Source organism: Haliotis rubra, unplaced genomic scaffold (assembly GCF_003918875.1).
Source record: "Haliotis rubra isolate DU_JTF1 unplaced genomic scaffold, ASM391887v1 Scf348, whole genome shotgun sequence".
In the NCBI taxonomy this organism is placed as follows: Eukaryota; Metazoa; Mollusca; class Gastropoda; order Lepetellida; family Haliotidae; genus Haliotis; species Haliotis rubra.
This window is the reverse complement of record NW_025767022.1, coordinates 722,813-735,886: the sequence shown is the minus strand read 5'-3', so window position 1 is coordinate 735,886 and position 13,074 is coordinate 722,813. Positions and strand designations below refer to the sequence as shown.

The window sequence follows — 13,074 nt, the reverse complement described above, 5'->3', positions numbered from 1 at the left end:
AGTGATCTAAAATGTTTACAAAAACTTTGTTCATTCTCCGTGAATTGCATATCTAAGTGATCATTTTTAAAGTGTACGAGTGCAAACTCAATCCACTGAAGCAGCCTGAAGTTAGCAGCGGGTTCGTTATTCGTTTTTCGAATAACTAATACCGTGCTAGCAACAGGTTCGTTATTCGGTGTTCGTTTTTCGAATAACGAATAACGTGCTAGCAGCGGGTTCGTTATTCAAAGGCTATATATGAAACATCTACAGCTTTGTGGTCATATACACTGATACCCATGTAATGGAATACAGCAGGTTCATTTTACAGGTGTACTACTATGCAAGAGCTGTCTAGTTATTCAGCACTCATGAATAACGAAAAGCCAACCAGTACCGGTTTCGTTATTCAGTTTATGCCTGTCAATTCTATCAAATATATGATAACAAATACAACATACCGTATTTCCAGCAGGTCGTGTTTCGCTATTCAAAACCGAATAACGAAACCCGCTGCTAGCACGTTATTCGTTATTCGGAAGACGAATAACGAAACACGAACCCTCTGGAAATACGGTATTTTATATATATCTTACATTTGATAGAATTAATGGGCATACACTGAATAACGAACCCGGCGCTGGTTAGCTTTTCGTTATACGGAAGTGCTGAATAACTAAACAGCTCTTGCACAGTGCTACACTTGTAAAAGAACCGTGCAGTGTATATGACCACACTACTATAGATATTCCATGTAGAGCGTTTGAATAAAGAATCCGGCGCTGTTTAGTTATTCTATTCAGAACTTCTGAACAACTCAACATCTCTTTCACATTAGTACACCTGCTGTCTTTTGTTACATGCGTTTCAATGACGACATTACTATAGATATTCCATGTAGAGCGTTTGAATAACGAACCCGCTGCTAGCACGCTATTCGTTATTCAACACTAGTGCGAGTCTGAATAACAAACCCGGTGCTGGTTAGTTTTTTGTTGTTTAGAGGTGCTGAATAACTAAACAGTTGCTGGGATGTAGATTATCTAACATTAGATAGATCTGATGAGACATATAGTGAATAACGAACCTGCTGCTGGCACGTTATTCGTTTTTTCGAAAAAACGAATAACGAAAAACGAACCCGCTGCTAACTTCAGGTTGCCATCCACTGATTAGGGCAGGGATTTCTGTTTCAAGTCCACAGGAGGCGACTTCTTGAGACTTACAAGAACAAAGACGGACGCATGTTTGTACCTCAAGTTAAGTTTATTTTTTGTTAAATGATGTAGCATGTTTGGGATTGCATGGAATAGTTTGAAGTACATGGAAAAGATAAAAATTGCAGAATGATAAAATCTTCCTGAGACACAATTCACAGTTGAAATTATAAGCAAGTTCATGTTTCCTTCTCTGTTGAGAACGCAATGTTACCCGATTTTTGAACTTCTTACATGGCATACACTCAAACGTTTGAGTTTTTTAGGAAGGTTCGGTATCACAGAGATATCTGAAAGAAATATATTCACTTAATGACTTCATAAAAGTAAGATGAAACTAGAAGATCTTCATCTGAGAACATGACCATACGTACAGTGTGAAGCGGTGGCATACAAACATACAAACTAAGGAGAATAAGTCTGAGGACACAGGTGACGAGAGGACTGACACGTCTCTCTCAGGAATCTGTGAATACAAGCTTGAGAAATTAAAAAAGGCAGCTTAGGAAGTCAAAGTAAAAATGATCACTTAGATATGCAATTCACGGAGAATGAACAAAGGTTTTGCAAACATTTTAGATCACTAAAATATATTAATGTTGAATGTGATGCTATGAATACTTTATTTACAAAACGGAAGAGAAACAGTAGCACGACACGTTGACAAGAAATCCTATTCGGTCGAACGAGGGACCACATTGTGCAGAACTGCAAGCCTGACACTGAGAAGTATGGACATAGGTTTGAAGCTTACTACAATAGGGGGTTGATGCGCTACATCCTGATATCAAATTTTCAAGATTAGACTCATAGTGACGAAAAACATTATGTACCAAAGCCTATTCGTCTCGCCCCACCGCCGTCTTTGACGATTTGTATGCCGTTTCGGGATGCTATGCCTGCCGTGTTGGGATGCTATGAATGGCGTTTTGTACGCTCGGCGACCGTTCTCGCGCGCTCTTATAGCTGATACGCGAGTTTTGTTTCCATTTCAAACGATTAGTCTTCCATTCCAGATGTATTGTTTTCGGTTTTAGAGGACATTCTTGTAGTTTTGGAGCTTTATGTTCCTATTTTGGTAATTTTTGTTCTGTTTTGGTGTATATGAGTTCAGTTTTGATGATTTGTTCACCGTTTGTATGGTAGGCCTGCAGATTAAAATTATTAAAACAATGTGTAAGTGAGTATTGTCATACGCCGCTTTGCTCCAGCAACATCACGACGGGGGATACCAGAAATGAGCTTCACACATTGTACCCGGGTACAACGAACCTGGGCCTTCTGCGTGACGAGCGGACGCCACTAGGTGCTGGACCAACAGCGTTATGTGCCTCTACACATCTGTACACCTCAAGGAAGACAACAAACCCTCACTCGTTGTGCACTTGAAGGAAGACAACAAACCATGACCCGTTGTACACTTGAAGGGAGACAACAAACCATGACCCGCTGTACACTTGAAGGAAGACAACAAACCATGACCCGCTGTACACTTGAAGGGAGACAACAAACCATGACCCGCTGTACACTTGAAGGAAGACAACAAACCATGACCCGCTGTACACTTGAAGGAAGACAACAAACCATGACCCGCTGTACACTTGAAGGGAGACAACAAACCATGACCCGCTGTACACTTGAAGGGAGACAAACAAACCATGACCCGCTGTACACTTGAAGGAAGACAACAAACCATGACCCGTTGTACACTTGAAGGAAGACAACAAACCATGACCCGCTGTACACTTGAAGGGAGACAGCAAACCATGACCCGTTGTACACTTGAAGGAAGACAACAAACCATGACCCGCTGTACACTTGAAGGAAGACAATAAACCATGACCCGTTGTACACTTGAAGGGAGACAACAAACCATGACCCGTTGTACACTTGAAGGAAGACAACAAACCATGACCCGCTGTACACTTGAAGGAAGACAACAAACCATGACCCGCTGTACACTTGAAGGGAGACAACAAACCATGACCCGTTGTACACTTGAAGGAAGACAATAAACCATGACCCGCTGTACACTTGAAGGGAGACAACAAACCATGACCCGTTGTACACTTGAAGGAAGACAACAAACCATGACCCGTTGTACACTTGAAGGAAGACAACAAACCATGACCCGCTGTACACTTGAAGGAAGACAACAAACCATGACCCGCTGTACACTTGAAGGAAGACAATAAACCATGACCCGCTGTACACTTGAAGGGAGACAACAAACCATGACCCGTTGTACACTTGAACGAAGACAACAAACCATGACCCGTTGTACACTTGAAGGAAGACAACAAACCATGACCCGCTGTACACTTGAATGAAGACAATAAACCATGACCCGTTGTACACTTGAAGGGAGACAACAAACCATGACCCGTTGTACACTTGAAGGAAGACAACAAACCATGACCCGCTGTACACTTGAAGGAAGACAATAAACCATGACCCGCTGTACACTTGAAGGGAGACAACAAACCATGACCCGTTGTACACTTGAAGGAAGACAACAAACCATGACCCGTTGTACACTTGAAGAAAGACAACAAACCATGACCCGCTGTACACTTGAAGGAAGACAATAAACCATGACCCGCTGTACACTTGAAGGAAGACAACAAACCATGACCCGCTGTACACTTGAAGAAGGGAGACAACAAACCATGACCCGCTGTACACTTGAAGGAAGACAATAAACCATGACCCGCTGTACACTTGAAGGAAGACAACAAACCATGACCCGTTGTACACTTGAAGGGAGACAACAAACCATGACCCGTTGTACACTTGAAGGAAGACAACAAACCATGACCCGCTGTACACTTGAAGGAAGACAATAAACCATGACCCGCTGTACACTTGAAGGGAGACAACAAACCATGACCCGCTGTACACTTGAAGGAAGACAACAAACCATGACCCGTTGTACACTTGAAGGAAGACAACAAACCATGACCCGCTGTACACTTGAAGGAAGACAATAAACCATGACCCGCTGTACACTTGAAGGGAGACAACAAACCATGACCCGTTGTACTTGAACGAAGACAACAAACCATGACCCGTTGTACACTTGAAGAAAGACAACAAACCATGACCCGCTGTACACTTGAAGGAAGACAATAAACCATGACCCGCTGTACACTTGAAGGAAGACAACAAACCATGACCCGTTGTACACTTGAAGGGAGACAACAAACCATGACCCGCTGTACACTTGAAGGAAGACAATAAACCATGACCGCCGCTGTAAACCACTTGAAGGAAGACAACAACCAAACCATGACCCGTTGTACACTTGAAGGGAGACAACAAACCATGACCCGTTGTACACTTGAAGGAAGACAACAAACCATGACCCGCTGTACACTTGAAGGAAGACAATAAACCATGACCCGCTGTACACTTGAAGGGAGACAACAAACCATGACCCGCTGTACACTTGAAGGAAGACAACAAACCATGACCCGCTGTACACTTGAAGGAAGACAATAAACCATGACCCGCTGTACACTTGAAGGAAGACAATAAACCATGACCCGCTGTACACTTGAAGGAAGACAACAAACCATGACCCGTTGTACACTTGAAGGGAGACAACAAACCATGACCCGCTGTACACTTGAAGGGAGACAATAAACCATGACCCGCTGTACACTTGAAAAAAGACCATAAACCCTGACCCGTTGTACACTTTAAGGCTTTTACATGTATGTCGGATGTTGTCAGGAAAGTACAACAGATTCCAAATCCTGTCTCCATCAAACGTTAGGTTGTATGAGATGCGCTACGCCGGCAAGCGGTTGCGGAAGGTGCATGCGTGTCTGGATGCAGTAGACAGACAATTCATTATCTGTGGGCCGATATATCTGCCAGAGTCCTTTACGCAATCTTTTTGTCACTGCAACTTCAAACAGCTTTGGACACCTAAGTTCAGCCTTGGTTATCCGGTCTAACCTGCTCTCTGCCAATACAGCACTGCGGTCTTAATCAGATCAACTTTGACACCTTTTGGCCATCGACTATTGCTGAGTGCACACTCACAGTAGACGTGTTAGATTCAGTCGGATGGGGGTGATTATCATTCGTGTGAGTAGTTGCAAGACAAGAAGTAAAAAGAAAAGAAACAGTAGCTATAGCAGGATAGCGATAGCTGTAGGAAAACCTGTTGACTTCCTGACTGACACACTATTGTGGGGTCGCGCTCCTTAACCGTGTCAGAATCTTGTAGCCTTCTAAATGAAGGTTTCGGTTTGCCATCCTGATTTTACCAAAGTGTCCAACGGGTTGGTTCAGCATCACTTTCTGGTACAGTAAGGTGTCACGCTGGGATACAGTAAACATATTGTTGATCAGTTGCTTCTGGTACTAAGTGATTTTCAAGTAATAAGGAATAGGATGACTGTGACACTCTATCATACAAAGTCGCCCCTATAGAAGACATAAGAAGTAATGTTGAGGAAATTGGCTAAAGATTGGCACACCCCATTTTACTCGCCACGTCCTGGTACCTGGAGTTGCTGGTCCATCTCTGATACTGGAACAAAGAGACACATACATCTCGGCATCTTGCAACGTTCCCGTCAATGTGCCTTGCAAATGTGAATTGTCAAATGTATCATGTACTCTAAATTGTCAAAACCTGAATTTATAAAACCTGAGAGGTCTCAAAGGTTTATGATGAAGGCTTGTGTTCAGCTCAGCCATGCATGGCAGGTGCATTGTTAAAGAAACTGTTCGTCTCAGCTAATGCTGTGTTTGTAAATAAGCACATGGTCATAGGTACTACATTTCATTAGGTTTTCAATTTTGCGTTTACACGCTTGGGTTGGTCAGGAATCGCTGCATAACATTTTATGTGCACATGTACATGATTTTTTCCCAAGCTCCTCTTAACGATAACTCATTCACTCATGATCAAACAGCCTGTACGGAGATTGTGTGGCGAACGTAGCATGCGATGCAGTGGAGCTGGTTATCCATGTGAGTCATGCGAGTTTTATGGAAGATCTATTCTTAGAGTAATCCATCATATCTTATTTAGACTGATACTTGTGCTGGGAGTGCGCTATATTTCTTGGCCGATAGCGTGAAGTGATAAACATTCAGCAGATTTCTTCATGACCGCAATCAGAACTCACTTACAAGATACTTTAAACTTCTGGAAGTTAAAATAAGAACATTCCCTGTGTAAAGGCAGGTTATGTTGTTAAGATAAGATCAAAACAACACATTTCCCGTACGACAAACCCACCATCACGCCGCAATCACCTCAAATATATCGATTCCAAGACAAGGAAAGGCGTTGAGTTATTTGAAGAACAAACCCAACTAATTGCCACAAATTTGTCATCTTGAGAGATATAAATACATTCAATACTCTCGTCAAAATGTCTTACCAATAACAAGTTTTCACTTCACGTCGGCCAAATATTTGCTCTAGTAGTCAGGAAAACGCTTAAAACTGGTTCCGTCTCGTTAGAGACAGCATTAATACTTGAAACGCAAGTCTCGCGGTTTATGGCCACACCTCGTTAGCAATCAATAACGTTGAACCCTCGATAGCAAAACTTGACCTCCACACTTAAGTGGCCTGCCCTCTGGCGGAGACTGACACATGTAGGGAGAGAATCGGCATGACCTCGGACCTGAATACCGCTAGTGATAATCCTGTGTAAGATACGACTGTACAGTGTACCCAGGCAATGTGTTAGATACGGATGTACAGTGTACCCTGACACAGCCTTAGATACGTAGGTATATTGTATCCCGACACTGTGATATAAAAGTATGTATTATATACCGTGACACTGCGATATATACGTATGTGTAGTATACCGTGACACTGTGATATATACGTCGGTATAGTATACCGTGACACTGTGATATATACGTCGGTATATTTTTCCGTGACACTGTGATATATACGACGCTATAGTATACAGTGACACTGTGATATATATAGAGAATACTACACGAGGTCTCATTACATACGAATTATACGAAACGAGTGTCCTTCCTATGGTATCTGACCGAGCGAAAGCGAGGTCAGATAACATAGAAAGGTCACGAGTTTCGTATAATTCGTATGTAATGAGACCGAGTGTGGTATTTTATTTATTAACCACGTCTTACATGCATTAAATTGACAAAATAGCGTATTTTTGTTAATATTTTGGTTTCAAACCGAAAACGGTTTCATAAAGAGGTTGCGGAAGAGTTTTGTACTGTAGTCCAATATTTGCATGACGTCACAATGTAATGACGTCACTGCCTTGGTAACCGACGTCACGATGCATGTCAGTTGTCATCGCCTCGTACAGCCTTTTACAGTAAACTACTCCGTAGCACCCCGTTTCTATGTTTGCAGTTGCTTCATTCGGCTAACATCACTAGTGGAAACATTGCGTTTACGTTTTTCGACGGATATAATGTCTCTGTTCGACTCACAATTAAACAGCGACACAGCAACGTTCGCGATGTTTACATTCCCACAATGCATTTAAGTTGTAGAATGAATGAATTCACGTGTTTGGTATGAATGAAAAAATAGTTACGTCAGAATGTGACCTAATTGAGAGGTCATCGGTTATCCAATCAAATCGTTAGAATCTCAGGTCAAGTCGTTACGACACAGGTCAACGCGATACGACACTCGTGTGACGTACGAGATTAGTATGCAACTACCCATACGTTGACCACGTGGGTAACGTCGGTATAGTATACCGTGACACTGTGATATATACGTCGGTATAGTATACCGTTACACTGTGATATATACGTCGGTATAGTATTCCGTGACACTGTGATATATACGTCGGTATAGTATACAGTGACACTGTGATATATACGTAGGTATAGTATACAGTGACACTGTGATATATACGTCGGTATAGTATACCATGACACTGTAGGTATATATACGTAGGTATAGTATTCCGTGACACTGTGATATATACGTCGGTATAGTATACAGTGACACTGTGGTATATACGCAGGTGTAGTATTCTGTGACACTGTTATATATACGTAGGTATAGTATCGTATAGTATAGTATACAGTGACACTGTTATATATACGTAGGTATAGTATACCATGACACTGTGATATATACGTAAGTGTAGTATTCCGTGACACTGTGATATATACGTCGGTATAGTATACAGTGACACTGTGATATATACGCAGGTGTAGTATTCCGTGACACTGTGATATATACGTAGGTATAGTATCCCGTGACACTGTGATATATACGTAGGTATAGTATACCGTGACACTGTGATATATACGTATGTGTAGTATTCCGTGACACTGTGATATATACGTAGGTGTCGTGTAGCCATACACTGTGTTAGATAACCAACTGAAGTAAAATGTACATTCTACTTCGGGTGTTCACCATCCATGCAATTGGTTCTATTTATACAACCCAAAAGGAATGTTGCAATTTAACTTTTATGATTCGTCGAGTGTGTTATTGCTTCTCTGCATATTAAAATGATTACAACTTATGTCGTATGTTTACATCAACACAACTTTTAGGTTCAGTAAAAGATAACTTAATGCTACTTGATAACGAAGTTTGGATGGCGTTCTTGTTTGTGGCCCTGTACACATATGATGTTGAATATAAATGACCTTGAACACGGTCCGTGCTGTAGGCATCTGTTCACTATAACTCTTGAGGGATAGTTCCTGGCACAGCTGTAGCCAATAGTTAAGGCTGGCACGAGATAATATCTGTATCTGCTGTCGTGGTCAGTGCTATGATTAATTGGGTATATATGTATCCTCGTTACCTCTGCCTGTTTAGTCTCTATTTATTGGCAGTGAACACAAATCAAGCGTACACCATTTAGTCTGTATCGTACAATGCCTTAGTGGCCAATTACACGTGTCCCGGTACATCTGAGATACGTATACGTGCAAAATACAAACTGACAGTTGATAGAGAATGACACTCAGGAATCACTGTAATCACACAGTAATAACACCGGGTGTTGGAGTAACGGGTCCAGTGGCGAAGTTGTTTAACGTCACATCCAAGGATCAGCTGCTGGTTGGGATGTGTCACAAGGGATGCTGGGTAATGACTCTACGTTGTGATGTATGTAAAGTATTGCTTTGTCAAAGATGCACAAGTTATGATACACTTATAAAACACCTGTTTTCACGACACACCTGGTACCCATACAAATCAGTTTTCCTTCATCTTCACAACTTCTAAAATGCCTCTCAAAGGAACAAATAAATCATTGTTTAAGCTAAAGGTATCACATGTACTTTCCTTCTCAAGCCCACACCTGTAACTCACTCATAACTATGTCTTATTTTGTCAGGAAGCGGTGGACACATTCGGGCAGTACACCTCTGACCTATCCTCGTGTCCAGGAAGGCGTCATCACAACGACGCGGCTTGTGTTTGGAACAGAAACATGTGAAACTTGCGGCAAGGTGTGGTGTATGTTTCAGAGACAATAGACTCCTCTGATCTGAAGGGTCCCCATCCTCCTTAGTCAGGACAGACACATGTGTATCACAAACAATCATTCGGAAGTACTCGGGCATTTCCGGAAGTTGCTGGCTACCTGACACCTGAGAAACTCTGAAAGACACTTCAGAACTTTAATTGTCTGCGAAGTAGCCGACATGCCTCCAGTTCATATTCGCAGTTCGGTCCCGTGGCATGCTTTCACTGTTTCGGGTTGCGCCCGAACGCCCTGAAAACTTCACTTGGAATTCGAAGGAGAAATTTGATCCACTGCTGAGAGAGCTGTCTATAATTATTCTATCCTATGCCTGGCCGGAGAGAAAAACAGATGATCCAAGGGTATTTGAGTGAGGGGACGGTATATAGACACATAACCTCGGGGGTTAACGAGGGAGTGTGAAGAACATAGAACAATCCTACAGGGGTCCTGACAGTGCAACCTCCAGCCCAGAGGCACAGCCGGTGAGTAGACTCATGTCATTGGTGTTACGTGTTACTCAGGTCAGTCTTTAGGTCGTCTTCAAATAAAATTTAAAAAAGCAGAAATAAAAATATCTATTGAAGGTTTGTCACTAAAACAAGTGACGTTAAGACTTCCAAGTCCCCATACCATCAGATGGCGCCTTGCTGTGTTGCCAGTCAGGGCATGTACAAAACATACCGTTATTCTAGATGCCCCGCGTTCCTCGGCAGGTGTACTTGCGATGATGTTGTAAAATAATCGCTGAGCTGATATCGGGTTGAGCAGTCGTGTCAGTCAGTCCGTTATAGCACTTCAGAAGGCCTGGATTTGTCATAAGAACCGGCACCAGTCTCAATTGTCTATCGAGAGGCTGTTAATGTATGTATTATAACTGTATGCAATGACCCGACTGAACCGCTCGTCGGTGATGTTTTCCTAGATGTTATGTTTCTTGGTATTCCACAACAGTTTTTGCTTGTTTTCCTTGTAAACTACCCTTCCTATACATTCGGGGAAATTAAAATACCATTTCTGCCCATCCCTTGTTTACCCGCCATCTGCCGGAACAATATGCATGATGTAGTATGCTATCCTGGGATTCGCTGACAGGAAAGTGAGTCCAGGTTTGACTTAGCTAACATAGCAGCTAAATGAATGGGCATCCAGCGCGATTGTTCCTGACAACAGAGAGTCTGGCGAGTGTCTGTCTGTAGGGCTCGGTGACAAATGGAGGTCGCTGCTGTTTCAAGGTACATGTAATTACTTTACTTGAAACACGTTCGTCGTATCATGTTAATACACAGGTGTTTGGTTGTATTTGGAATTACTTGTGGGGCAAAAGTGACTCAGTAACATTTGTGGGGCAAGAGTGACTCAGTAGTTACTTGTGGGGCAAGAGTGACTCAGTAGTTACTTGTGGGGCAAGAGTGACTCAGTAGTTACTTGTGGGGCAAGAGTGACTCAGTAGTTACTTGTGGGGCAAGAGTGACTCAGTAGTTACTTGTGATGATATCTAGATGACAACTAGATGACATTTAGCGGACCTTTAGCAGAAACATGTGAATGGAATATATTTTATAAATGGAGTTAGTGAGGCAGTTTTTGTAAGACGATCATATTCTTTGATAATGCTCCCAATTTCGGTAGTATATACGACCAGTGATAGCTGAAAGGTTCATGGTGATCCTGGCCAATTGGTTTCGAACCCTACTCTCGCCCAGGTTGTCCCCCTTGCTCTGTCAGCATCAATCTTCGCTTGTTAAGTTCAATAAAATGTTCGTTAACAGATACTGAAAAAAGGAAATTATTAATATAATTGTAGCTATATAGCTCTAAAGAATTTTAGATTTATCAATATTTTAACTTTACACAAAACAACGCAAGGCAGACCAGGATGGCGGGAAGCCCCGGTCTACAGAGGGCACAAATATGCTGTCTATTACGTAATACCCCACATCTAAAGAAAGTCGACGGAATCCATCAACAATCCTAGCAAAAACTAATAGACGTTACATCTTTTAAGAAAAAGACAGGAGCTTTAAAAGATGTGCTCCTGAAAGATCTGTACTCATAATACTATCAAGAAGAACATCTTCAAATACACTTTTGTCGGCGTATGATGCCGGCTGATCTGCAGCAGTACCAGAACGTCCTGTGATGCATCTCCCGGTGTAAGAAGCTGTCGCTGTAACATCCCTTTTCTTTCCATCGAACACTATAATACTGTCTGGACATACGTGATAATGATGGATAGAAATGACGATCTCTTCCATCCTTGTCAGTGGGAGTCTTCATGTTCCTGGCATTGCTTCATCCTGGCATGGAGAGGCTGATAGGACATCTCTCCTGCTTACATGATTGAAGATGCGGGAATTACGTCCCTGAAATGCAATAAGCCCCTTGCCCGTTGCTCTATATTCGGCTCCTAACAGACAATATAAGGCCGTGTATAGGTGACTGATTAAATCTAACATGCCATATTCCTTCCGCATCGCTTACTTCGTTATTCGGTTGTCATGAATTCACTAAGGTTTTGGGAAAATGTTCAGTGTTCTTACAAGTTTTGCATGTCAGTAACGTTAATACCCAGAAAGGTATTTTATGTGTGATTTACGTTACACGACAGTTGGCACCACATAACACGCTGGGAGTGGCATCCAGTTATTGCTCATCTATAATGCTGCACTAACCACACTTAGTTTGTCCTTTACATTCCCCTGCTGCCGTGTGAAATATCAAGTATTTAATATTACACGAACTCTGACATTATAATTGTGTGCCTGTAGTTCTATATAAACACCGTTTGTTTTTTTGCATGAGATTGTCAATACCTTTAAGTGGTTTATTAAAACCCTTCATGATATATAGGAAGTGAATGAATTACAGCTCATCCCCTCCCAGGTAGCGGCGAATCCCCATGCAATACGTCCACTTGCCTTCAATCTCTAACTCCACCAGAGCAGCAGCTTCGCGGAGCAAAAAAAGTCTTCTAGTGGTTATAAAATGTTTGGAGAGCACTCCTGACTGGCAAGTTGCAATTATGTACAAATTGACTCATAGGGATGAAGCTTTGCTCAATCTGGACGTGGTGCCTACTCATGTACTGTCGAGACGTGCTGCGGCGTTCTTTTGATGAGGCAAGACAGCGACTTTAGCAATGCCTGCCACAAATTCTAGGGCTACAGGTCCCTCTTCTATCCCTCCTGGTCCTGTCATATGTTTGCATAACGAAATCAGGGGAAAAGAACTACACCATTACGTTATAAGAACGTTTGACTTTCGACTTGACAAACACCATATTCCTGTTTGTGTGAAGGGAGAGGGCGTTGATCAGCACGGACAGAGACTTCTGAGGACACCGATGTCAGGCTTACATAAACGAATGTCGATTACCTATTACCATCAAACTGGCAAGA

General features: G+C 42.2%; 1 protein-coding gene across 1 annotated transcript in view; it reads left to right on the top strand.

Moving 5' to 3' along the window:
• The window catches only part of LOC124284924 (muscarinic acetylcholine receptor M1-like), a 232,592-nt gene that overhangs the window by 91,867 nt on the left and 127,651 nt on the right, over positions 1-13,074 (top strand). The window contains exon 3 of the mRNA XM_046721054.1: positions 9,545-10,158. The gene's annotated coding sequence lies outside the window, so the exon portion shown is untranslated. The remainder of the gene's footprint in view (positions 1-9,544; positions 10,159-13,074) is intronic.